The 27,953-nt window shown below is 37.7% G+C and overlaps 1 long non-coding RNA gene and 1 pseudogene across 3 annotated transcripts in view; one reads left to right on the top strand and one right to left on the bottom strand.

The window, feature by feature from the left end:
- The window catches only part of LOC141582777 (uncharacterized), a 1,185,669-nt gene that overhangs the window by 946,718 nt on the left and 210,998 nt on the right, over positions 1-27,953 (top strand). The gene's annotated exons all lie outside the window — the stretch shown is intronic.
- LOC104650735 (putative methyltransferase-like protein 15P1) lies at positions 6,352-7,246 on the bottom strand (annotated as a pseudogene).

The raw sequence follows: 27,953 nt of genomic DNA, 5'->3' as shown, positions 1-27,953 counted from the left end.
ATTTTTTTCCTACTGATTTGTTTGTGTTAATTGCAGATTCTGGATATTAGTCCATTATCAGGTATATAGATTGTGAAGATTTTCTCCCACTCTGTGGGATGTCTGTTTACTCTGCTGACTGTTCCTTTTGCCAAGTAAAAGCTCCTTAGTTTAACTAGGTTCCAACTATTTATCTTTGTTTTTATTGCATTTGCTTTGGGTTCTTGGTCATGAAATCCTTGTGTAAGCCAATGTCTAAAAGGGTTTTTCCAAAGTTATCTTCTAGAATTTTTATAGTTTCATGTCTTAGGTTTAAGTCCTTAATCCATCTTGAGTTGAATTTGTATAAGGTAAGAGATGAGGATCCAGTTTCATTCTTCTCCATGTGGCTTGCCAATTATCCCAGCACCATTTATTGAAAAGGGTATCCTTTCCTCACTTTATGTTTTTGTTTGCTTTATCAAAGATCAGTTGACTGTAAGTATTTGGGTTTATTTCTGGGTTCTCTATTCTGTTCCATTGGTCTATGTGCCTATTTTTATACCAGTACCATGCTGTTTTGGTGACTATGGCCTTATAGTATAGTTTGAAGTCAGGTAGGATGATTCCTCCAGATTTGTTCTTATTGCTTAGTCTCACTTTGGCTATGTGGGTTCTTTTATGGTTCCATATGAATTTTAGAATTTTTTTTTTCTAATTTTGTGAAGAACAATGGTGGTATTCTAATGGTGATTCCATTGAATTTATAGATTACTTTTGGCAGTATGGTCATTTTCACAATATTGATTCTACCCATCTATGAGCATGAGATGTGTTTCCATTTGTTTATGTCATCTATGATTTCTTTCAGCAGTGTTTTGTAGTTTTCCTTGTAGAGGTCTTTCGACTCCTTGATTAGGTATATTCCTTATTTATTTATTTATTTATTTGGCAGCTATTGTGAAAGGGTTGAGTTCTTGATTTGATTCTCTGTTTGGTTGCTGTTGTATAGAAGAGCTACTGATTTGTGTCCATTAATCTTGTATCCAGAAACTTGGCTGAATTCTTTTATTAGTTCTAATAGCTTTCTAGCAGAGTTCTTGGGGTTTTCAAGGTAAGTGATCATATGGTCAGCAAACAGTGACAGTGTGACTTCCACTTTACTGATTTGGATGTCCTTTGTTTCTTTATCTTGTCTGATTGCTCTGGCTAGGACTTCCAGTACTATGTTGAAGAAGAGTGGTGAGAGAGGGCATCCTTGTCTTGTTCCAGTTCTCGGAGGGAATGCTTTCAACTTTCCTGCATTCACTATTATGTTGGCTGTGGGTTTGTCATAGATAGCTTTTATTACATTGAGGTATATCCCTTGTATTCTGATTTTGTTGAGAGTTTTAATCATAAAGGGATGCTTGATTTTGTCTAATGCTTTTTCTGCATCTATTGAGATAACTATGTGATTTTTCTATCTAATTCTGTTTATGTGGTGTATCACATTTATTGGCTTGCAAGTGTTAAATCATCCCTGCATCCCTGGTATGAAACCTACTTGATCATGGTGGATTATCTTTTTGATATGTTTTTGGATTCGGTTAGGTAGTATTTTGTTAAGGATTTTAACATCTATGTTCATCAAGGATATCAGTCTGTAATTTTCTTTCTTGGCTATGTCCTTTCCTGGTTTTGGTATTAGGGTGATGCTGGCTTCATAGAATGAATTAGGGAGGGTTCCTTCTTTCTCTGTCTTGTGGAATAGTATCAAAAGGATTGCTACCAATTCTCTGAACATCTGGCAGAAATCTGCTGTGAATTCTTTTGGTCTTCGACTTTGTTGGTAATTTTTTAATTACCATTTCAATCTCGCTGTTTGTTATTGGTCTGTTCAGGGTATCTAATTCTTCCTGATTTAAGCTAGGAGGACTGTATTTTTCCAGGAATTTACCTATCTATTCTAGATTTTCTAGTTTATGTGAGAAAAGATGTTCATAGTATCTTTGAATTATCTTTTTTATTTCAGTAGTGTCAGTTGTAGTATCTCCTGTTTCATTTCTTAGTGAAGTTATTTGGATTTTCCCTCTTCTTTTCTTGGTTAATCTTGCTAATGGCCTATCAATTTTATTTATCTTTTCAAAGAACCAGCTTTTTGTTTCATTTATCTTTTGTATTTCTTGTTTCAATTTCACTTAGTTTTGCTCTGATATTGGTTATTTCCTTTCTTCTGCTGGGTTTGGGTTTGGTTTGTTCTTGTTTCTCTAGTTCCTTGAGGTGTGACCTTAGATTGTCTGTTTGTACTCTTTCAGACTTTTTGATATAAGCATTTAGGGCTATGAACTTTCCTCTGAGCAATGCCTTTTCTGTATCCCAGAAGTGTTGATAAGTTATGTCATTATTGTCATTCAGTGTGAAGAAATTTAAATTTCCATCTTGATTTTGTTTTTGACCCAATGCTCATTAAGGAGCAGGCTATTTAATTTCCACAAATTGGCATGGTTTTGAAGGTTCCTTAGGAGTTGATTTCCAATTTTATTCCACTATGGTCTGAGAGAGTGCTTGTTATAATTTCAGTTATCTTAAATTTATTGAGGTTCATTTTGTGGCCCGTCATCTGGTCTATCTTGGACAGAGTTCCATGCACTATGGAATAGAATGTGTATTCTGTGGTTGTTGGATGAAATGCCCTGTATATGTCTGTTAAGTCTATTTGTTCCAAGGTATAGTTTAAATCCATTATTTCTTTGTTGGCTTTCTGACTTGATGACCTGTCCAGTGCTGTCAGTGGAATATTAAAACCCACCACTATTACTGTTTTGCTGTCTATCTCATTTCTTAGGTCTATTGGTAATTGTTTTATAACTTTGGGAGATCCACTGTCAGGTGCATATATGTTTAAAATTACGATATTTTCCTATTGGACAAGGCCTTTATATTATATAAGGCCATTATATCCTGTCCTTCTTTGTCTCTTTTAACCACTGTTGCTTTAAAGTTTGGTTTTGGTTTTTTGGTTTCTTTGTTTTGTTTTGTTTTGAGATTCAGAAATATTTTATAAGAAATGAAATGTACATTCATTATAACATCAACTTTTATTTCTGTGTACTGTATGAACTTCCCAAAACCATTCTCCAAAGTTAACCATTTAAAAGTCATTCATGTATTTTATTATGCATCCTACAACAAAGACTAAGAAGCAGGCAAGAATGATGACAAAACAAAGCCTAAATATGGAAAAATTAATCTATTTTTACATGAAAACATCTTGAATTCAGTTTTGTGTTTATTTAAGGATTTTTCTCATGCATATTATCCAAGATTTTTTTCTGCCAGAGAGTTTCCTAAGATTGCTGTAACAAATTACCACAAACTGGGTACCTTAAAACAGCAGAAATATATCCTCTCACTGTTCTGGAGGCTAGAAGTACAAAATTATGTTAGCAGGGTTGGCAACTACTGGAATTCTGAGGGAGAATCTATTCCCAGCTTTTGTCCTGTCTTCTGATGGTTGCCGTAATGTATAACTCCAATCTCTGCCTCCAGCTTCATGTGGCATTCTCCCCTGTGTCTCTTTCTTCTTCTTCTCCTCCTCCCTGTCCTTCTCCTCCCCCTCCCCCTCCTCCCTCCTCCTCCTCCTCCTCTTTCTCCTCTTCTTTTTCTTCTTCTCCTTCTACTACTTCTTCTTCTTTCTTCTTTCTTCTTTCTTCTTTCTTCTTCTTCTTTGGCAGAGTCTCATTATTTTGCTCAGACTAGAGTGCAGTGGTGCGATCTCAGCTCACTGCAACCTCTACCTCCTAGATTTTAGTGATTCTTGTGCCCCAGCCTCCTGGGTAGCTGAGATTACAGGCACATACCACCATGCCTGGCTAGTTTCTGTATTTTTAGTAGAGATGGATTTTCACCATGTTGTCCAGGCTGGTCTTGAACTCCTGGGCTTCAAGCGATTTGCCTGGCTTGGCCTTCCAAAGTGCTGGGATTACAGGCATGAACCACCACAGCCGCCTATCTCCTCTTATAAGGAATGCCAGTCATGTTGGATTAAGGGCCTTCCCTGCTCCAGTATGACCTCATCTTAGCTACTTATAACCACACAACCACCATCATAGTATTTCCAAATAGGGTCACATTCTGAGGCTCTATGTAGTACATGCATCCTGTTCAACCCAGTGTATTCAGTTTCTATTTAACATAATAAATAATTTCCATACTATACAGGATGAAAAAAGGACTTATAAAATAGGTGAATGATTGTTGAATATACAAATATGATCTTTTATTTTCCAATCACATACAGGACTAAGAGTTTTTTGGGAATATGTCTCATTCACAAATATGTGTTACATGCAAATAGAAATGTATACATTGTACAAGTAAAATTCAGGGAATTAACCTAGGTACACTCTCTTATTTCTATTTGAAACATATTGTTCTCCAGATTTTTTTAAAATTCTAATTTCCCTGTAGGATTGTTCAGATTTAAATAAAGCCTATAAAGCAGAAATAGTGAACAACCCTGGGTACTATAGTTAAATATTACAGTGGTAGATAAAATAAGTCTGAGATAAATTCATGTATTTAATTCTTATCTGTTTTGCCCATACAGTTATGCTGATATTTCATTCACTTGGATTCACCAACTTAAAATTTGTAACCATAATGGAGAATCTTTTTTCTGTGCTTGAAAAAAGTTTACTGAGAAAATTAATAGTATAAACATGATTTCAAGGATAACTAAGAGAATATTCATTTATATGTACCATTAATCAATATGCCCCCTTTCCTACCCTATGTGCACTTTGACTAATTATCTACAACTCATCCTTCAGGTCACAATTCAAGTATCACGTTCTCATACCTGGTTTCTGACAACAGATAAAATCCTTACTAGATGCTCTTACTGTACCATGTACAACCTGTTTGTAGTATTTACCACTGCGTCCATTTTATATTGATTTTTGTGATTATAACTAGCATAATTTTCCTCTAAACTCTATAGGACATGTACTGTGGGTCATGTATATTTTACTTAGTTTTACTTTTCTAATAATAAGTAGTTCAGTACTTGCCGAATAACTGAATAAGTTAAAAGTACATATTACATGTAAAACGTTGATATGTGAATTATGGATCAATTTCATCAATTTGTTAAAGAGTATTCTACCAAGTATTCTTTTCCTGAATAAACTTTTACCCTTATAGCAGTTACCATATCTTTGTGACAACATTAAGGGGGCATTAATTTTACTATGTTAAATAGATAGTTTTCTATTTCAAATAGACTTGGCTGAATTATTTTTATTAGCTCAACTAAAAACTACAAGATTCTAATAAGAGACTTTATTACTTACTAAAGGCATTGTGAGTTAATATTAACATAAATGCAATTGACACAAAATGTAAGTTTTGTGAAATAATTCTCTGTAAGGATTTTACATTTTTACTCTGTGATATATGAACAAAGGTGGCCCATATCATACTGAAAAATCCCTTTAAAATAATAGACTATAATTTGAAAAATAAAATTTTATCAATATAACACATATTTAAACTAATATTTTAAAATTTAAAATTTATAAAAAGCCTACATTTGTAAAAGCTATAGTAATTATTCACAAGTAGAGACATTAAAATTCATTCCATAATCATCATTATTTGGGCCAGAGAAAGACTATTGTGAATTGGAATATCTAAATTCAAAATTTAGGACATGCAGGTGTGATTATGTTTCTCTTCTCTTTCAGTTTGAGTTTACATATTTAGGTAAACATAACGTATTAATTTTTTTAAAAAATTTTCTGGCCAGAGGAAGAACTTCATTTCAAGAGTCCAATATGATGCAAAGATTAACACATTTTTCCAGTCTTGAGCTGCTGCTCCCTGAATGGAACTTTCTCTGTCATGCTAACATTTCCTACAGTTTCTTTTTGAGGAAAAATAAATGCTAAATGCTGTCAGTTTTCAGAGTGTCCCACACTTAAACCTACATGAAGACATTCAGGAACATAACATGAGTAAAGATTAGAGAAATTGTGAGAAAAAAATTTGAAGGATAAGATGATGGTAACTTATAATTTGATAGCTGCTCTAAGCTTGGCTGAGCACCCTCTGGGGTTATATTGTACATCCTGATCTTGTGGACTAAGCGCCTTCTTGTGTATCAATTCCCACATTAAAGGAGCTCTTCTCATAGAGATTTCTTCCATGTTTTCATGATCTGAACCCAATTGCAGTGTTTTCATCATTTGCTGTCTAACACTTAGGTTAAATCTTTCTGTCATGCTTATTCCAACCAAAAACCTTTTGACAATGCGATCCTCTAGTGAATGGAAGGAGGGGGCAAAAAGACAACCACCAGGTGTCAGAAACTTCTGAGCTGTCTTTAGTCCTGTGTAGAGTTCATTGAGCTCATTGTTCACAAATATGCAAAGAGCCTGGAAAGTCTTGGTGGCAATATGGGTAGATCATATTGATTTGATGAAAACAAAATGATTGCTATAGCAAATCACTTTGTGCATAAATAGCAGAGGGAGGAACTGCACCTGTGACGATGCTGGCAAGCTGCTGGGTTCTGGTGATGGGGTAGATGCTGCATGTCTGAACAACTGCTGAAGCAATTTTCTTGGCATGCTTCTCCTTCCCATATGTTCTTAGGGTAGATAAAAGTGCCTATTGATCTAAAGCATTCACAACATTAACCACAAGGGCATGTCAGGTTACCTGCCACCATCCATCCTCATGTCCAAGGGGCCATCTTTCCAAAGGGAAAAAACTCTTTAGGGAGTATCAGGTTGCATGGAGGAACACCCAGGATCCATAAAACTCCATCTAAGTCCCTGGCTGCACTCCAGCTTTCATTAATAATGCTCTGCCTGGCTGAACTGGCCCAGTATAACTCAGATTTGTTTCGAATACAACTCTGAAAGATGTTCAGCTAATGCATAAGTTGGTGGGTCCCTGTTTAAGGCATGCAGAACAATATCTAACTGCTGTAGAGTGGCTTTTGTGTACCTTTCCAAACCAAATGTCATATCTAGAAAATCTGTCATTTTGTGGTGACAAACAATGAACAGCTTCATCCAGCATTTCAAAAATGTGTAATTTAGCCACAGTTTCAAAATCTCTATCTTGAGATCTGTGTAACTCCTGGGCTTGAGTTTGATCTGTTTGGGTTTCATATTCTTATATTTTTCTGCTGTAGTATGTATTCCTTTTGGCCAGACACCTAAATTATGTATGCCAGATTCCAACTAACATGAAAGCATTCTTTATACATTCTACAAAAATATGGATACCGAGACATATTTGTTGACTGTAGGTCAACAAATCTGAGGCACAAAGACTTAGTTGGCCTCTAACGTGAGCCAGCGACTACCACTACAGTGCTGGAGAACCTGAATTTGCCCACTTTAAAATTTGTTTTGTCTGATAAGAATAGCTACCCCTGTTCACTTTTCATGAAATGCATTTTTCCACCTTTAAGTTTATATGAGTCCTTACATGTTAGATGAGTCTCTTGAGGGAAGCAGAGAGTTGACTAGTGAGTTGTTATCCATTCTGTATTTCTGTATATTTTAAGTGGAGCATTTAGGGCGGCCATTCACATTCAATGTTAGTATTGAAATGTGAGATACCCTTGCTTTCATTGCATTCTCTGTTGCCTGTATACTTTGGTTTTTTGTTTGTTTTTTGTTTTGGCTTTTGAATTTTAGTTTTATAGGTCCTGTGTGATTTATGCTTTAAAGAGGTTCTGTCGTAGTGTATTCCAGGATTTGTTTCAAGATTCTGAACTCCTTTTAGCAGTTCTTATAGTGGTGGTTTGGTAAAGGTGAATTCTCTCAGTATTTGTTTGTCTGAGAACAACTGTATCTTTCCTTCATATATGTTGCTTAGTTTTGCTGGATACAGAGTTTTTGGCTTACACTTGTTTTGTTTTAGGAAGCTGAAGATAGGTCCCCGATCCCTTCTTGCTTGTAGGGTTTCTGCTGAGAAATCAGCTGTTAATCTGATAGGATTTCCTTTATAGGTTACCTCGTGCTTCTGTCTCAGTTCTTTCCTTCGTCTTAACTTTGGATAACCTGATGACAATGTGCCTAGGCTAAGATCTTTTTGTAATGAATTTCACAGGTCTTTTTTGTGCTTCTTGTATTTGAATGTCTAGGGCTCTCGCAAGGCCAGGGAAGTTTTCCTCGATTATTACCCCAAATATGTTTTCCAGCTTTTAGAATTCCCTTCTTTCTTAGGTATACTAATTATTCTTAGATTTGGTTAACATAATCCAAGACTTCTTGGAGGCTTTGTTCATATTTTCTTATTCTTTTCTTCTTTACCTTTGTTGGATTGTGTTAATTTGAAGATCTTGTCTTCGAGCTCTGAATTTCTTTCTTCTGCTTGTTCAATTCTATTGCTGAGACTCTCTAGAACATTTCACATTTCTAACAGTGTATCAAAAGTTTCCTGAATTTTTTATTGCTTTTTCCTTAAGCTATCTATTTCCATGAATATTTCTCCCTTCACTTCTTGTATCACTTTTTGGATTTCCTTGCTTCGGACTTCACCTGTCTCTGGTCCCTCCTTGATTAGCATAATAACTAACCTCCTGAATTCTTTTTTCAGGTAAATCAGGGATTTCTTCTTGGTGTGGATCCATTGCTAATGAACTAGTGTGATTTTTGGGGGTGTTGAAGAGCCTTGTTTTATCATATTACCAGGGTTGGTTTTCTGGTTCCTTCTCATTTGGTTCAGTTCTGTCAGAGAGAAGGTCTAGGCTGAAGGCTGTTGTTCAGATACTTTTGTCCCACAGGATGTTCCCTTGATGTAGTACTCTCCCTCTTTTCCTATAGATGTGGCATCCTATGAACCAAACTGCAGTGACTGTTGTCTTTCTTCTGGGTCTAGCCACCCAGCGAGCCTACCTGGCTCTAGGCTAGTACTGGGGGTTGTCCACACCCAGTCCTGTGATGTAAACTATCTCTGGGTCTCTCAGCCATGGATACCAGTGCCTGTTATGGTGGAGGTGGCAGAGGGTACAGTGGACTCTGTGACGGTCCTTAGCTTTGGTAGTTTAATGCTCTATTTTTGTGCTGATTGGCCTCCTGCCAGGAGGTGGCACTTTCCAGAAAGCATCAGCTATAGTAGTGTGGGAGAGGAATCAGCAGTGAGTGGAGCCCTAGAACTCCCAAGATTATATGTCCTTTGTTTTTCACTACCAGGGTGGATAGGGAGGGATCATCATGTGGGAGCAGGGCTAGTGGTGTCTAAACTCAGACTCTCCTTGTGTGGGTCTTGCTGCAGCTGCTGTTGGGGATAGGAGTGACATTCCCAGGTCACTGGAGTTGTGTACCTAGGAGGATTATGGCTGCCTTTGCTGAGTCATGCAGGTTGTCAGGGAAGTGGGGGGAAGCAGGCAGTCACAGGCCTCATGCAGCTCCCATGCAAACTGAAGGGACTATCTCACTCCCACTCCATCCCCCACCAATAGCCCCAAGTCTGTTTTCAAGTGGAGGGCAAGATGGGCTTGAAAATTTGCCTGAGTCTATCCACCTTCCAGCTGTGAAAGAAAAAGGCTTTGGTTCTTCCTCTGCCTGTGAAGTCTGCACACCCAGTTGTCACCCTCCCCAAAGTTCTGACCAGGAAGCTTCTCATCCAGTTCAAATTGTTACAAAGTTCAGCTAGAAAATTCCTTCTCCTTGTGGAGTTTTACCTCTTGCTCCTCTGGCCATCCTCCCGATGGATCCCTATGGTGCCCAGCAGGAATGGGCTACATGGGGATCCAATGAGCTCCCAGGGTCTTTCTGCTGCTTTCTCTACCCCTGTATTTCACCCAGCTCTCTAATTTGGCACAGCTCTGGGTAAAGTCAGAAACTTCTCCTGCAAACAGAGCTCCCAGGGCCTTTCTGCTGCTTTCTCTACCCCTGTATTTCACCCAGCTCTCTAATTTGGCACAGCTCTGGGTTAAGTCAGAAACTTCTCCTGCAAACAGACCTTCAGCTTCTCCAGTGGAGGTGTGTGTTCAGGAGACGAGGGTCGCCCTTTCCCATTTCCACATTTGGGACACTCACAGTATTTGGGGTGTCTTGAGGGTCCCGCAGGAGCAGTCAGCTTCCTTCAGAGGCTCTGTGGGTCCTCTTAAGATTGCTGGTTTGTTTTTGCAGTGGATCTGGAGCTAAAATTCACAATGCAAGCCTCCACACACTGCTCTTTCTGGAGCTGCAATCTAGTCCTGCCATGATCTCGACTGAATCCCCAAGAAATAATTTAGTATCAATTATTGGCCTACAGTATAAACTCCTTGAGATCAGGGACAACCTTTGTATTCTCAATGCCTAGAACCTAATGTTAATCCTCTCAATTATTCTTAAACTATTGAATGTGATATGATGCCTCCTAAGGATCTTTGCAATTAAAACCTTATTTCTAAACAGAATGAAAGATTTAATCTCCTAATAAAGACATTTCAAGGGAAGTGGGGCATAGAGGATATTTTTTGAAGAACATCCTTCCAGTATTCCTTAAAAAGTATCACATAGGTTGACTTTTTCTGTCTGAACATGAAGCAGGTTAGAGTGCTGGAAGTAGATCTGGTGAGAGGAATTCCATCAATCCTCCTCCCGCTGAGAGGTGAGCATTATTCCTACTTGTATAGCAGGAGCCTGGCAGTAAAGAGACCGGTACATTCAAATGGTGTGAGCTTAACAAACGACTATTAAAAGGAACTCAACAATGGATAATCTGGTACTTTGGGAATAGCATATAAAGGAGCTGTTACCAATCTTAAGCCTGAAAAGGCAAGGGCACAGGCAATCTAACAGGAGTTGGAGCCTTCAGAAGAGGCAGCCAACCCACAATGACTGGGCAGGGAGGAGAAAGATAAGGAAATAAAAACCCTGATATCATTCTCCTCTCCTCCTACCTACCTAGCTCTTCCTGGGGCTTCATTGGCCAAAATCAGCTAGGAGCTAAAAAGCAAGGGAACCCATAGGAACAGACAACAAAAATCAACCTGCTAGGACAGAGCAGGATGGAAAAAAAAAAAGCAGAAGGTAGACCTGGAGTGGCAGATGGAAAGGATCCAGTCTTCTATTGAAACAGCTTGCTAACAAGCATGACAACTTCCATGCAAGCTTTGTCAGGACAAGCCCAGCTGTGACCCCCAATTTACAAAATCTTGCATTCATCTCAGGTCTCCACAGGTCTCCTCTTATGAGAGTAGGAGTAAGAGTCATACCTAGGAGAAAATTATCATAATTTAATGTTCCTTTCAAAGTCACAAAGAAGCACCTCTACTATGTCCAAGCTTTGCCTGGGGTAGGAGATGTTGTATTTTAAAGCCTTGATTTATGTAAGAAAGTCTCTCCACTCCCAGAACTGAATGATGTGGGTAGCTGATTCCATGGTCCTGCCCACAGCCCAGCCACATCTCAACCCACCTAAAAGTTTCCAAGCTCTTTAAAATGACCACGTCTGCTGGGTTCCAGGTCTATAGGCTCCTTTCTGTGAAGACGAAAGAACTTGGCCGTCTTCTAAGATTGGATTCATCTTTTGAAGCAGCAGCATTCTGGTGGAGAACAATGACTTCCCATAGCTTCTTGCAAGTACAGCTTGCTGAAAAGAAATAGTGTTTCCCCCACAGAGGGCTTTATGAGAAAACAAACTGGAAAGATCTGTTGGAGCCACAAAAGCAGATTCTCTTTCTTCTTCTTTTCTCCTTTACATCTTATTTTACTTTAGCCATAAAACATGCCTCAGACTGTAGAAATTAAAGCCCATCTCAGCTTTAATGAGGCCAATTTCAGTGCTGATGAAATAGTTGACAGCAATGCAGCCTTGTTTATTCTTCACTGAAATGGAAGCTCTACCAGAATTCACAGGAAGATACCAAGAATCTAATGAAATAAAAGTTTTTACAAATCCCTTTGAAAAATATACCAGAAAAATCAAAGATCCTATATTAGTAAAAGGTCTTAATAGTACCCTTTCATATATAAATGTAGTTCTCCTTGCTTGGGAACCAACTGTCAAAAGACCATAAGTTTCAGAAGAATGGGTTTAAGATAAGCCAATATGATGTCAAATTTTGTGGAGTCCAGATGGTTCTGTCAAACTTATCTTTGACTGCTTGGTTTGTGGGGATTTTTCTTTTGAGAACTAAATAAACGTGGGTTGTGGAAATATAGCTAGCAACCCAAGAAATACACATGAATCACTGTAGTAAATGTTTCAGCGTGTATGCCCATCCTGAGTTCTACTTCATCAATCCTTCTCCCACTGTGAAGTGAGACCCTGAAGCCACGTCACTGCCATGTTCCCACCACTTGTTGACCACAGCTAATTGGACCAAAAGTGGACACTTGACTCAGGGGAACCAATTCAAGGTCTATATTTGCAGAAAAAAAAATATCTTTTGCCATTTGGTGTTGGGACACAGAAATGTCAGTATAACTACCTGTAGGCAGTCACCTTATAAATTGATAGAAACTTGACTAAAGGCCACTTTTAGAGGCAGCTATGGCATTCCATATATAAAAATGGCAGAAGAATCAGCCTTGAAGAATAAGAAAAATATGAAGTCACTTCCAAGAGATTAGAAGATATAAAAGACTATATACTCCAAAGAGAGATATGAATACAGATAGGTCTGCCTTGAATTATGTTGACTTTCCAGGTCCTGTTTCCAGTCCTTACTGAGGCTTGATTGTAGGTATTGCCCTTAAGATCTTGGAGATATCCTTATATCTGTTCAGAATATAACCCCTTTTCCTTAACCCACTTTGGATTTTACCATCAGAATTATTTGTAGAGATAATTAACTCTGGAAAATGCAAATCAGGCATCTCAGGGCTTTAGCTTCCAGAAGCAATATCATATAGACATGGATTCCCAAAAAAAATGTTGAGCCTGGTTCTCTAATATCAGGATGGAATATGTTAAAGGGAATCTTTCTGCAGGATTGAAGGAGAGAGGATGATTGGCAACCCATCCACAGAAGATGGAGTTACATGAGGCAGCTATTAATTCCTTGGCACTGGTGGGTGGGTAGGGTATGTTAGGGGCAGGGATTCTTCAAGGGCCTGGCTTTGTTACTCTGTTCTTTGTCAATACTTTACACTCAGCAGAACTCCAAGACATGTGTTTACCTTTTGCTGTCACCCGTAGCATTGCCTGTTTTATGCATCAGCCTGATCTTCATTTTAACCATAACAAGCTTATGATGTTGTACTGACCCTACCAAATCACACTTGTTTAATTCAGCAAAGACAAAACCATTAATTTTAAAGCAATGCCTTATAAAATATGTAGCATGTTCTAAAAAATGACACAATGTACATTTATTTTTCAAAGCTCTTGCTTGTTGTTGATATAATATCTCCAGGTAGTGATAAATTTTGGGTAATGTGCCCTATATCAAAAGGCTTTTTGTGTATTCTACATTAGTTCTCCCTATAGAAATCCCATTAGTCTGGAATTACAGGCATTAATAAATTTATTTAAATGGAAAAATTGAGGCTCAGTAAGTCAAATGCAGCTACCCAATGTTTTGCAGCTAATATGTGAATGAGTAGGGATAGAAATTCGGAAGTTGTAACTCTGAAACCTATACTCTTTCCTCTATAGAAGAAATGTAGAATTCTACAGAATGTCTAAAATGCCGTCTTTATTGTAGGAACCTATTTCACATGAGATCTCACCACAGTGTTTCTAGTTAATAAAACATGAGAGTAAGACTATATCTGACTCATTCATACATTCCTAGCACCTAGAAGAATATGGAAAATGTGAAAGGTATGTGACTTGGGTGGGCCTGTCAGAAACAAATTCTGAGATAAGGCTTCATGTGAAAATGAATTCTTAGAAGGTGTTCTCAGGAAACCAGTAGGGATCTAGGGAAATGGGACTAGGAAGGGAAGGAGATCAAGAAAGGATAGTACATTAATTCCCAAGGATAATAACTTTAACTCAATCCTATAGGTGATTTCTGGAGAGAGTCTAGGTCACACCTCAGAGTGGTCCCCATAAGGGGAAACTGTGACTGGAGCATTTATTTCTTCCCACCTATCCATCATTTTTTAAGAGTTACACACAGAGGGATATAAATTTCCAGGCACTTTTAGTTGTTCAGGCAAAATGGGCCTTTGTCAGCTTGAGGGCAAACCTTTGACAATGCAACATAGATGCTGGCTTCTGAGAGTAACAGCACGCCAGGAGTCATGTGCACAATAATGAAAAAGGGATCCAAGGAAACATGGATAACGCACTGATGGCATCTGACACAGTGTTCAATAAATAGTTGTTGAATGAAAGAAATCAAGGAAGGAAGGATAAAAAAATGTAGGAAGGAAGGAGGAAGGGAGGAAAGGTGTAATATTATCTAAGCTGAATAGCCTAGCAACATTTAGAGACAGGTACATTTTTCTACATTTTTCTGATGAAGGAATTGAAACTCAGAATGGTTACATAGTTTGCTTAGGTCACACAGCTTGTAATAGTAGGGCCAAAATTCAAGCATGTCTGTCTAGCTCTAAAGTTCTGTACTTTCACTACGCCATCACACCGAGTTGTCATTCACATGCTGCCTGACCTCCCTGGAAACTGCGTGACTACCTTTTTAACCCACCAAGAGTCAGCTGCCATGGGTCAAAATCTGGTTCACTTTGTAGCATCCACATAGCTTTGTCCCAAACATACATCTCTTGTGCCCTAAGATCTTGTCCATTTGAAACAGGATTAGAAAAAAGGAATTGGACATACAGATGTTCACATAAAAAGTGTTGACACTATTCCCTATGCAAAAACAATGAAAGATGCCAAGGCCTAATGAAGAGTCTAGTCTCCTGAAATCTCCTGACATTTTCAGCAGACCGCAGTTTTCTGAGAATTTCTGTGTTTTCCAGAGCATATCTGCTCAGAATGTATGAGCCAAAACCTCCTAGGGATTTTCCATTACTTGTTTATATTGTGCCTGGATCTACTCGAATGAGTTTATTATAAATAAGATAGAGTGATGAGTTTTTTTCATGAATTGAGTCTGAAAATTGGTTTTAAATATTGTTTTCAGCTCTAGACTAACTGTAAATGGCATTTAGACTGATTGCAATATTAACAGGTAAAGGGTGCTGAGTTTTAAGGGATTACAACCTGATTTAATATAATTACGAAACCAAATTATAATTAGAGGGGTTTGGTAGGAGGGTATAAGAAGCAGCTATTTCTTTTTTTATATAATACTAAAACATATCCTAATAAACTTACAATTTTTTTCAGAAGAGGAGAAAGGAAATAGAATTTTAAATGTTCCCTGGCTTAGTGCTCTAGCTGTGGCATTAACCAGCCTCTGCTTTCCTCTAGGATTCTTCTGTCTTTTTCCACCAGTCTCTATTACATCCATCCAATCTGTCTCATTAAACATCCTAACCACCTTCTTAACTTTAATTTCAAAAAAGGACTAAACTAAGGCTGATAAGAGGTCATTGGGTCTATTAAGGGTATTCCTTAGGGCAAAACTGTGAAATCAGATTGAATTTCATCTTTACCTTCCTGTCTTGTGCCTTCTTAACCTTTCAGTATCACCCTTGTCTCCCACCAAGTTTCCAGAGTGGTTGTACCCTGAAGAATTGATGATTGATAATCACTTAAGTTGTGGAGCTCTCTTAAAGGCACTGCCTTTTACAGCAGACAAAAATTAATAAATAAAAAGTAATACTTAACCTAAAAGGGGCTTCCTGAAACTTCACAAAGCAGTCCACATAAAGTATAATCTAGTTCACTTGATGAGCTATATAACCTAAGATAATGCCTGCTTTTACAACTGCTTTTAATAAGAAATTTAACCTTCCCATAATGCAAAAAATACAACCTCAGCACAGATGATTACTTCACAGAACTATATCTCTATTAATCTTCCTTCTGGATATCAAAGTAACCTCAGCTTTGTCCTAGATGATATAGCTGAACACAGAAACATAAATCCCACAGAGCCCAGCATAGTTCAGAAAAACCAACCTGTAGACTCATGAGGAATCTACATGAGTCTCCTCATGGCTCAACAGATGGAGGTTTTTTAAGCAACTTAGCTTTAGAGTGGTTTATTATGTGGCAATAGCTAACTGATACAGGACTAGTACTTTATCGTATGTAAGCTAACATTATACAGAGCTTATATACAAAAAGAAGTACCCTAGAAGAAAGACAGATAGTCTTATACTATGACTATGTGAACACATACACACACACACACACACACACACAGACATACACCATGATACAGTGTATTCCTTTACTATTTGATCCATCCAACATGAAAAGATTGGTTTAGACAATGCCTACAATTTATTAAAAATTAGTGCCATGGTTTGGATAGTTTGTTTGACCCTGCCAAGTCTCATGTTGAAATTTGATTCCCAATGTTGGTGGTAGGGCCTGGTGGGCGGTATTTGGATCCGGGGAGCAGATCCCTCATGAATGGCTTAGTGCTGTTCTCTCAAAGAATTAAGTTCTCACTCTTAGTTCCTGTGAGAACCAGTTGTTGAAAAGAGCCTGGCATGTCTCTCTCTCTGTCTTTCCCTCTCCCTCTCTCCCTGCTATGTGATCTCCGCATGCCAGCTCCCCTTTGCCTCCTGTCGTGAGTGGTAGCAACTTAAGGCCCTCACCAGATGCAGATACTGGTGCTGTGCTTCTTGTACAGCCTTCAGAACTGTGAGCCAAATAAACCTCTTTTACTTATAAATTGCCCAGCCTCAAATATTTCTTTATAGCAACACAAAGAGACTAAGACAGAACTAAGACAAATTTTTAAATCATTATTCTCTATTATCTGGAGATTGCAAAACAGCCCACTTTAGCTCCCCCTATCTTTGCATTTTTTTGTTAAGACATTCTCTTCACTATGGCATCCTTGACTCATATGGCCTGGGGATGTATTTCTGCACCTTTTTTTCCTATCAGTTATCCTGAGTGATAAAAGAAGACGGTAAAATGGTAGATCTGAATTTATCCTGAAAAATGTATATTTTATGAGTTAGATCTCAAGCACAGCCCTTCCCCTGTAGCTGATGCCCAAGACTATTTGTAAGGCATGCCCTTAGCTACTCCATGCTAATATGGATTTCCATCCGTGATTGGTAGGCAATCTTCCTAGGCATTACCTGAGTCTTGCTTAGAGGCCTATCTGTATGTTATAGAAAACTGATAACTACTCATATCAGCTGCACTAAGGACTATGGGTTTTTCAAACCATAGCATCAAAGCCTATATTTTTTTTTCTAGAAATAGTGCCTTCATCCTGTTTTTGTAATGGATCAGGCCTCATCTCTTATCCTTAGGAGCCATAGTTCTTAAAACTACTTCTTATAATATCATCGGCAAGTTTTCAAAGTTCTTTCAAATCTCATTTCATCTTCATAACAATCTTTAGACAGACAGGGAACTAAGTATCAGAAAATTAAATTGGTTTTCTTAAGGTCATGCCAGATTGTTAAATGGCAAAGACAATTTCACCACAGACTTCTATATATTTTTCAAGTTCAATTGTAAATGCTGCCTCCTCCCTCTGTTAAGCCTCCCAGAAACCACAAACAGAAAAAAAAGGCTCCATCCTCATAGCTCTTTATGATATTACATGTTTTAGTTTAGTCTCTACTGGAAGGTGGTTTTTCCAAACCTCAGGAAAATCATGTCTTCTTCATCTTATCCATGGTGCTCACCATTATACAAAGAGCTCTTCAATACCTGTTTAGTGGATAAATTAATTAATTCAAGGATGATGACTTTTTTGGTACAGATCATATAAATATCCTCTGGCAGTAGTGTAGGGAAGAAGAACAGTCACAACGTCTCGAAAGAACTCATGTAGAATCCTGGCTCTGACACTTATTAACACTATAGTCAGAGAACCACACAAAAAATGAGTGTGAAAAAAGAAAAAAAGAAATGGTAGAAATAGACCATGGCAAGTTTAATCATGTAACAAGAATGATAATAATTCAGAGGTTCCATAATTACATTTCTAACTTTATTTAATCATTCAGAATATAACTTTCAAACTCCTACAATGTATAAAATGCTTAGCTCTGTGCATGTAGTTGAATGAAAGCATAGTCTCTTGAGTCTTCAATATAGCAGCAGATTTTTGTGGAAAGAGGGATACTCCTGAACATCTCATGTTTTGTTACTGCTAGGACTTCAGTGGAGCAAATCACTTTTTTTCTAGCAACAATACTTGCTCAAACTTGACTAGTATTTTCTAACTTCAGTGGTGGTAGTGATGATTTTGCAAAATATACAGCATTCTCCATATCAGAGACTGTAATATACAACCAAGTCCCCATCCGATCACCTTTCCACCTGATATACTTATGTCACTTGGTAACCACAGATTTAGACAGATTCGGTTTTGCTCCAAACTAAGGATACTCCTATTCTTGTGATATTCCTATTATCTCAGAGAGGATGAATGCTGACCATTCCCTGGGAATAATAGGAACCTGGGTAAATAATCAACCCACTCCTACATGTCAAGCAAGATATTAAAGAGTTTCAGTAGGACTGTCATTTCCTCTACTGGCAGGGAGTGATAAAGGAAACATACATTCCTATTGTCTGTCCACCCTTCAGAGTGATGGATTACCTGAATGGAAAGGGATATTGCTCCTGGGCTCCAGAGAATTATAGGTATCTCTTCATGAATGTTAATATCAATTGGTGGGACAAAAGCGTCACAGCAGAGGCAGGAACTCTCTGGTAATCCATTCTTCCTTTAGTTTGTGCTCCAAAAATAAATAAGCAGTGCCTTTTGCTTTCTCCCATTTCCCACATACTATTTCCTTTAGAAAGTAAGTAATATCATCATCATTCCTTCACCAATGGCCATATAGGCCATAATTTGAGGCTTAAAAGCAGGATAATGTGTTTCAAATAGAGCTTCTAGGAGGCTGAACATCAACACCCTGTTACAAGAGAATATTGGTAATAGTCCGTCAATCAGAAGGTTGACCTCATTTGTCATAGTGGAAAGTTTTAACAAGTAGAATATCATAAATAAAGCCTATGATTATTAATACTAACAGCAAGGCTCTAATTAACCAAAATTCTCTGGAAATGGAGTGCTTTCAGAAAATAATTCAGGTTTTACCTGAAAACCCACTTTATTTCACCATTTTCAGTAAAAAGTTTTAAAACTGGTTTCTCCCTTTCTAACCTTCATAAATGTGAGTTACTTTTTATCAACTGAAGGCTGTGCAGTGCCCTGAAGTCCTCGTTGTAAAGGTGACTATACTTCAGATGGAAAGGCATAAAGCATGTGAACAATCAGCCTTAATGGATCTGACCCAGGACCATTCCCTGGAAGTTGTTTTACTAGCTAAATCCCTGATGTCAATTGGTTTTCTGGCCATTGGCCTCTGTATCTTATAAGTCTAGGCCAAAACAGTTCCCAGCATTTGGCTTCACTAAGCTAGGGTTTACAGTAGAAGGAGGCAATTATACTGTTTTGTGATGAATGTTAGCATTATATTAGAGCTCAACCTTTGAAAAACAGAAAACGTTTAAAAGAGATTTTTGAAGGGGAACATAGAGTGATTTTAAGATAGAGACACAGATCTCATTACCTTCTGTTCACCTCTCCCCACCCAGCAGTCTTTGCTTATGGACAAGCACACATGGCTTTGAATTTTCAGTCATCAAGGTTCTAAACACTGGCTGCTTTTTTAGTGCACAAAATATTGGTATAGATGTCAGACTCTGCAGGAACCATTAAGACCATAGACGAAAAGTTCACAAAAACATACTTCCTCAGAAAATAATCCTAAACCATTTTGGTCCAACTTGATTTATAAGAGAAATGAAAATATTCTAACAAGTGAATATGAAAATTTGTCTTTACCCTAAAGGAGTGCCATTTACTTGCTATGAACTAAAATTCCCAAGATTCCCAAGATTTGTTGCACGTGATTCAGTCAGAGATCAATCTGCTGTGGAGTCATTTAAAATCCCTGCTCAGGGAGCATCAGAGCTGCCCACGCCAGCTGAGCTGTATGTATGCTCAGGAAGGGGAAAATAAAAACAATAGGACTGCATTCCCTACCGCATTATCAACTTTAGACTCCTTCATGTGAAAGATCAACTTGTGCCTCTGTAAATGTTTCACTTTTCAGATTTCACCTCTGAGACTGTGAAGGAGAATAGACTTTCATTATTTGAAATGGTCAATGACTTTTTCAACTTTCCCGACACAAAGTGCCAAGCCAGTGTGACAGTGTCAGTGTCTTATAGGTATCCTCTTGAGAAGCCAGAGGTGGAAAAGAGAAAGTTCTGTTTTCAATCATATTACCAGTAGATTACCAGTGGAGAGAAGAAAATGTATACACACACACACACACACACACACACATATATATGTATATATATATATGTATATATATATACACACACACATACACACACAAAATATTCGTGTGTGTGTGTGTATATATACACACACACACATATATATATGTATATATACACACACATAAATATCCATATATATGTCCATAACCATATTTATATCCATGGTATCCACATCTGTGGATTCAACCAACCATAAATCAAAAATATTTGAAAAAAAATTTCCACAAGATTCCAAAAAGCAAAATTTTGGATTTTTCATGTGTCAAGTACTATGTTGAGTTCACACAAACATGTAGGCATTGTGTTAGGTATTATAAGCTACCTAGAGATTATTTTAAGTATACAGGACGATATGTATAAGTTATATGCAAATATTATGCCATTTTATATAAGAGAATTGGCATCCATGGATTTTGGTATTCCACATGGGGTGCTGGAACAAATCCCCCATGGATACCAAAGTATGACCATATGGTGTGTTGGGGTATGTGGTGTGTGTGTGTGTGTGTGTGTGTGTGCGCGCGCGTGCGTGCATGCAACCTGTATATGCTGAATCCAGTTTATATTGACAGATGAGCTACTACTTAAATAACCATTCACCACTGGTTGTCTTCAAGAGTTAGAAGCTGCTGTTTCCATGAAGAAAGATCTAATTCATAATAGTACACTACATTAAAAATGAAAAATACCAGTCTAGTGCATCAACCTAAATTAAGCTTTAGTAAATTTTCAGACTTAGATAAATCATTTCTGTTGGACCTGAAGAAAAATTCTTTAATAACTTATGAAGACTAAATTTGAGTTGGCTATCTTATTGCAAATGCAAAGTGAACTAATACTCATTTCCTTAAGGAGTTCATCATCATTTCTCATAATATATTAGAACTTGAAGATGTATAATTTACAGTGGTTATGCAATGGTTATATGACATCACATTTTTCCTGCCTACTCTAAATCTCTCTGTACCATCGCCATCTGGGTCCACAGCTTCTTGCTTTGCCTCAGCCACTTTCATGGCCTACCATCTCCGCTTAGGCTTGTATGACTCCACCACCTAAGATCAATTAGTTACTTGTCTCAGGAGTGCCTGTGCATTGCTTGAGCCTCTGCTATGCAGCCAGGTGACCAGGCACTTGCCTGGCATTTCACACTCCTCCTACACTGAATTAGAATGGAATACCACTCCACAGGACATGGGAGGGAGCATTCTCTTGGATACCAAAGGGTCAAGGTGATACAACTTAGAAGTGTAGGGAGTTCACTCCCTTTCAGACAAAGTCTAACCAATGGCAAACGCGATATGAGACAGAGCCAGGCACATAAATTCTCTCTCCATCCTTCCTTGAATGGATTGTTTGTAGGCAAAGTTTATCCATACAGCTTGTACACTATCGCACGTGACGTGGCATTGCTTCCCTGCCTAATCTTTCTTCCCTGCCTTACCCACTTTGCCCTTATTCTCAGTGCCCTGGGTTCGTACCTCCCCAATAAAATACCAGTGCTTACTCCTTGCCTCAGGTTCTGCGGAAGCTGATCTAAGATGGCTAGTTGGAAACCATCTCTACATTTTCAAATGTATGTATTTCTCAGCCAAATAATGGGACACAGTACATTGTACACATCATTATGATGTTTTAAGTCCCTAAATCATTAACAGCCAAGTTGTTAACATGTGTTTTAAGTTTTTGTAGTTACATGCAATGAGAAAACAATGCCACTCTATTTAAATCTAAAACTGCCAGTGTGGAAATAGGTACCTACTTATCATTATGCTATGTTAAAAGGGAAGAGCATGATAAGGTCCTGTTTTGTCTGATACTTAAATTCTATGATCACAATAAAATTTATGTGAAATTTGGAGTCACAAAGAATGTGAATGATATTTCAGCTCTGCTACCTACTTAGCTCAGCAATCTTAATCAAATTATGTAAACCCTCTGAGCTCCCTCCTCCTCTATAATGTGGCACAATAATACATATTTCATAATGCTTTTGTAAAACAACCAGCCCTGTGCTTAGAACGTTGAGTATTCAATATCTGGTAGTAATATATGTTGTTATTGTAGCTTTCCAATTAAGCAAGAAAGAAAAAGTTGAGTTTCTTTATTGAGCTTTTGGAAGAGCTGTGACATATTTGAATTACATGAAAGTATTTTGCTTACAAGTGATAGAATTACAACTCAAATAAGTTTAACCAACAAAGGCAAATTTCTGACTCAGATAACACAGAAAAAAGAATGGATCTAGCCTCAAGTATCAGGACTCAGATACTTTGGTCTGTGCCTTCTTACTCTCCATTTATCAGGCCCTCTTTCCTCTGTGTGTTGACCCTATTCTCCACCTTCAGATGTCTTCTGTGATGTTCAACAGCTTGTCCAGGCTTACCTCATCCAGGAAATACAACTGAAAGTTAGTATTTCCTTGAGATTTAAACATAGTCAACAAATCACAGTGGTATTACCAGTGCCTGTGACTTTGTCACAAAACCGTATCTATTTTCATATTGCATTATGCATATTACTTTTACATGTTACATCATATATATTATACTGAAGATGTTGCAGATATATCATATCTCAAAATATGAGGCTTACCTCATCTCAGTTTAGCAACTTCAGTGAAAAGAGAAGGAACTTTTTCCCAATATTTACATAGTAATTCTATGGGAAGTACACTGAAAGCCCCTGCTTGTTTCACATGCTCACCTCTTGGAGCAGCCATAGCTGGTAGGGGGCTGACGTACTAGGATTGGCCTGGTCTGGTCACTTGTCCACCACAGCAGTCAAGGGGACAAAACATGTGATTTAAAGAAGGGAGCTGAGAAAGCTTCCTTAAGCATTTCACTTTAAATGTGTGTGCTCACGCACATACCCCCATGAGCCACTATGCAGGGATCAGCAAACTTTTCTGTAAAGGACCAGAGAGAAAATAGTTCCGGTTTTGCAGGCCACATAAGGTCTCAGTTGCATATTCTTCTTTGTTTGTTCATTTGTTTTGCTTTTACAACCCTATTCAAGTGTAAAAAGTGTTCTTAGCTTGCTGGATGTACAAAAACAGGACATGCAAGGTTTGTACAATGGCATGGATGAGAAATTTTGAAACTACCTTCTGTATATTTCCAGCTTCAGCAAATGAGTAAATATATTGAGGATAATGGAAGCTAAATGTCGCACTACTGGGGGGCTTACAAATATGGAAACAGGGGTTACAAAAATATACCATGTGGAACTGAATTTGAATTGAGAGTATCAATATGAACTAATATGAGATGGATTGAGAGATTATATATAATCTGTGTATGAGGGTGGCTGCATGTATATGTGTTTGTGTATACAGTCATCTCTCAGTACCCACAGAGGATGGGTTCCAGGGACCTCCCACATATACCCAAATCCACAGATGCTCAAGTCGCTTATATAAAATGGCATAATATTTGTATATAACCTATGTACATCCTTCCATATACTTTAAATAATGTCTATTACTTATAATACCTTATCCAGTGTAAATGCTATGGAAATAGTTGTCATACTGTACTGTTTTGGGAATAATGAGAAGGAAAACATCTGGACATGTTCGGTACAGATGCAACTATCCTTATCCGCAGTTGGTTGAATCCAGAGATGGTGAACACATGGATATGAAGGCCCAACTCTGTGTGTGTTGTGTGTGTGTGTGTGTGTGTGTGTGAGAGAGAGAGAGAGAGAGAGAGAGAGATTTTCTGTGTGTGTATGGAAAGAGAGAGAAACACGACATAAACAACTGGTGAATCTGGGTAAAGAGTATATGGGAGTTTCTTGTACTATGCTTACAAGTTTTCTTTTTCATGTATTATATTTATTTATTTTTCACTTACAAATATTTTTAAAAGAGAAAAACAGGCCACACACCAGTTTTGCCACCCCCGCACTATGATGCAACCCCACTATAACCCTTGCATACAATGCAAGCAAAATGACTATGAAAGTTTGTTTATCATGGAATTGATGGTATGTTGAATACAGGTACAAATATGCAGACTTTTAGAACTCTACTTTAGTGAGAAAGTATGAGAAGGAGCAGGGAATTAAAGAAACTATTTCTATCCAGCAGTCAACAAACATATTTTTGAGCATCTATCTACCTTTGAAATTTGAAAATTAACAGCATATTCATAAATTGGGCATTGCAGTTTAAAGACTCCAAGTTATCTATATTTTGTATATCAGTGTGTAATTAGAGGGAAAGAGGAATTATAACAGATATTCTAGAACTTTCAAGGAGGCAATATACAGAACAAAAGCACAAAGGGAGAACCTTTATAGGAATGTCTGTCCTTCCTTATAAAGTATTCTGAATATCAAACAACAGGAGTAGAGGCAGATTTAAATGTTTTCTGCCCTAATGAATTCATTTCCAAATCTGCTTTAATATTACACATCTTTATGAATATTAATGCTCTTCAACATAAGTAACTACAGAAAAGAATATCCAGCATTCCCCTCCCCACTCCACCCACTCCGTCATTGCTCCTATGACCTTTTAATGTCATTGTCTAACAGTAAGAGGTAGAACACTGACAAGCCTAAGGTTATTGTTAAAGATTAAGCAAGTATAGCAAAATAAGTCACCATGTAGGAGAATCCATATCACTGAGTGCCATTTCTAGAGATTTGCCTTTTAGCATTAAACCAGTGGTTTTGAAATCAGAGTCTCAACTTGCATAGGAAAAATATCTCTATTTTCACTAATCAGTAACTGAAAGTTAGTATTTCCTTGAAATTTAAACATAGTCAACAAATCACAATGCTATTACCAGTGCCTGTGACTTTGTCACAAAACCATATCTATTTTCATATTGCATTATGCATATTACTTTTACATATTACATCATATATATTATACTGAAGATGTTGCAGATATATCATATCTCAAAATATCATTTCTGCTCATTACTACTTACAGAGTTCAATAGTTCAGACCTGATGCTAGGTCTAGTTATAAAATATATTAATAAAAAGCTCAAATACTAACATCAAATTTGTGCTTTAATATTTTGACATTTGTACTGCAACGTAATTAGTTTCCTGTGTAATCCTATGTATTTTATTTTGTTTATTGGGAAACATTTTTTGAGAAGTGGTCCATAGGATTCTACAGCCTATTTCATCACATGTACCCCAAAACCTAAAATGCAATAAAAAAAAAATTCACATAAAAAAAAAAAGAAAGATGCTACAGTACAAAAATGTTTAAAAACGGATTCTTGAGATAAAGTTGACTATGGCCTCCTGCTTGAAATCTTTCCCTCTCTTGGTTTTCTCAGGATTACACTCTCCTGATTGTCCCTTTTATTAGTCTGTTTCGTATGGCTATAGAGGAATACTTGAAGCTGGGTACTTTATAAAGCAAGGAGGTTTGTTCGGCTGTTGGTTCTGCAGGCTATACACAATGCATGCACAAGTATCTGCTTCTGGTGAGGGCTTCAGTGAGCTTCCAATCATATTAGAAGGGAAAGGAAAAGGGGGGCTGGCATCACATGGAAAGAGAGGGAGCAAGAGAGAGGAGGAGGTGCCAGGCTCTTTTCAACAACAAAATCTTGTGGGAACTAAGAATGAGAACTCACTTCCTCATAAGAATGACACCAAACCCTTCATGTGGAATCTGCCCCCATGATCCAACTATCTCTCACCAGATCCCACCTCCAACATTGAGGATCAGATTTCAACATGAAATTTGGAGGGAACAAATATCCAAACTATATCATCTCTCTGTCTCACTGGCCAATCTTCTCTGCTGGTTTCTCCTCTTCTCTTTGACTTTTATATTGGAGCATCCTGTGACTCACTCTTGAGCTCATTTTCCTTCTCTATCTGTCCTCTCAATAGGTGATCCCATCACACCCGTGGTCTTAAAGACCATTGACAAGTTGATAACTGCAGAGCTTCATTGCCAGCCTATTTTTCTAACTCTTACATCTTCACTTGAAGATGGGATAGGCATCTCATGTTTAAGATAGCCAAAAGAGCACTTTTCATCACACTACCACTACAAAAACCTGCCCCACCTCCCAAGTTTTTCCCTCAAGCAAGGTCTTAAACAAAGTATATCTTTGATTTCTATTATTCTCTGATGCTCCCTATTCATCTGTCAGCAGGTTTCATCAACTCAACCTTCAAAACACAACCGGATTCTGTCTACCTCTCTTTTTCTCACGTACTATCACACTAGTTCTAACCACCTTTATCTGCCACCTGATATAAAATAGCCTCCTGTCTTATCCCCCTACCTCCATTCTTCCCTTCTAACAATTAATTTTGCATACAGTAACAAGAATTGTCTGTAAACCTTTGAAGTATTTCAGAATTGCAAACAGAAAAAAAAGCTTAATATAATCATCTATGTTTATCACCCAGTAACACTTCTTTATAATAATGAATGAGATCATTGTCATTCATCTACTAAAAACCATTTCATTGCTATCTTTGTTATTTAGAGTAAAGTACCAACTCTTTACCATGGCTTACAAGGCCCTGCATGATCTGGTTCTTGCCCACATCTATAACATCCTGCTCCATCATAATGATGGTGACCTCACTGCTGTCCCTTAAACTCACAAAGTTTATTCCCACCTTGGAATCTTTGCATTAACTATTATCTCTGCCTGCAATTCTCCTCTACCAGATCAGCATGGCTGACTCTTGTCCTAGGAAATGGGGGAAGGACGGGGCGGGGTGGGGAGGTGGGAAGAGATAGCATGGGGAGAAAGAATAGATACAGGTGAGGGGAAGGAAGGCAGAAAACCACACTGCCATGTGTGTACCTATACAACAATCTTGCATGTTCTTCACATGTACCCCAAAACCTAAAATGCAATAATAAAAAAAAAAAAATCTCATGAAAAGACTTTTTCGGTTCACCCAATCCATGGAATTCACTCACTAATCTCTATCATATCACCCTATTTTCTCTTTATTATAATATTTTAAACTGTATATTTTTGTTTATTACTTTATTTTCCTAACTATTTCTGTAAATACCCCACACACACTTTGTAAGCTCCATGAGATATGGAATATTGCAAGCCTTGTATAACTCTTTAACCCTAGCACCTAGTAGGTGCTCAATAAGTTTCTGGAGAAGGAAATAGAGGAAGATAGAGGGAGTCAAGAAGGAAAGAAAAGGGGAAAAAAGGAATAAGGGAGGAAATAAAGGAGCAGAAAAAGAGGAAAGAGGAAAAGGAAAAAGGAATTTAATATTTTAGTACTCCATTTAAAAATCTGTCATAAAATGATTTCAAGCAGCAGCTTGATAGACATTTCCAGAGGGAAAAATTATTCCACAACACCCAGTAATATAAAAAATAATGTTATTCTCATATCTTAAAGGGCAGAGACAATTGTGAAAGATTGTGATGGCTGATAACCAGTGTTCCAGCTTAAGAGGCCTAATTGCAAAGTGTGCTGTCCACCCATCTTTCCACCACTCTTGTCTCCATTTGCATTACCAAGCTAATCATGAAGAGCTCGGTGTGGTCACTCAATCAGACAACAGTGCACTCTTTCCGCCCAGATGAGCAGATCATCTTTTAGAGAAAAATGAACATTAACAAGAAAATGTTTAACTGGGTACTGAGAGCAGAAATTAT

This window comes from Saimiri boliviensis, chromosome X, assembly GCF_048565385.1.
Source record: "Saimiri boliviensis isolate mSaiBol1 chromosome X, mSaiBol1.pri, whole genome shotgun sequence".
NCBI lineage: Eukaryota > Metazoa > Chordata > Mammalia > Primates > Cebidae > Saimiri > Saimiri boliviensis.
This window is presented reverse-complemented; position numbering and strand designations above follow the sequence as displayed.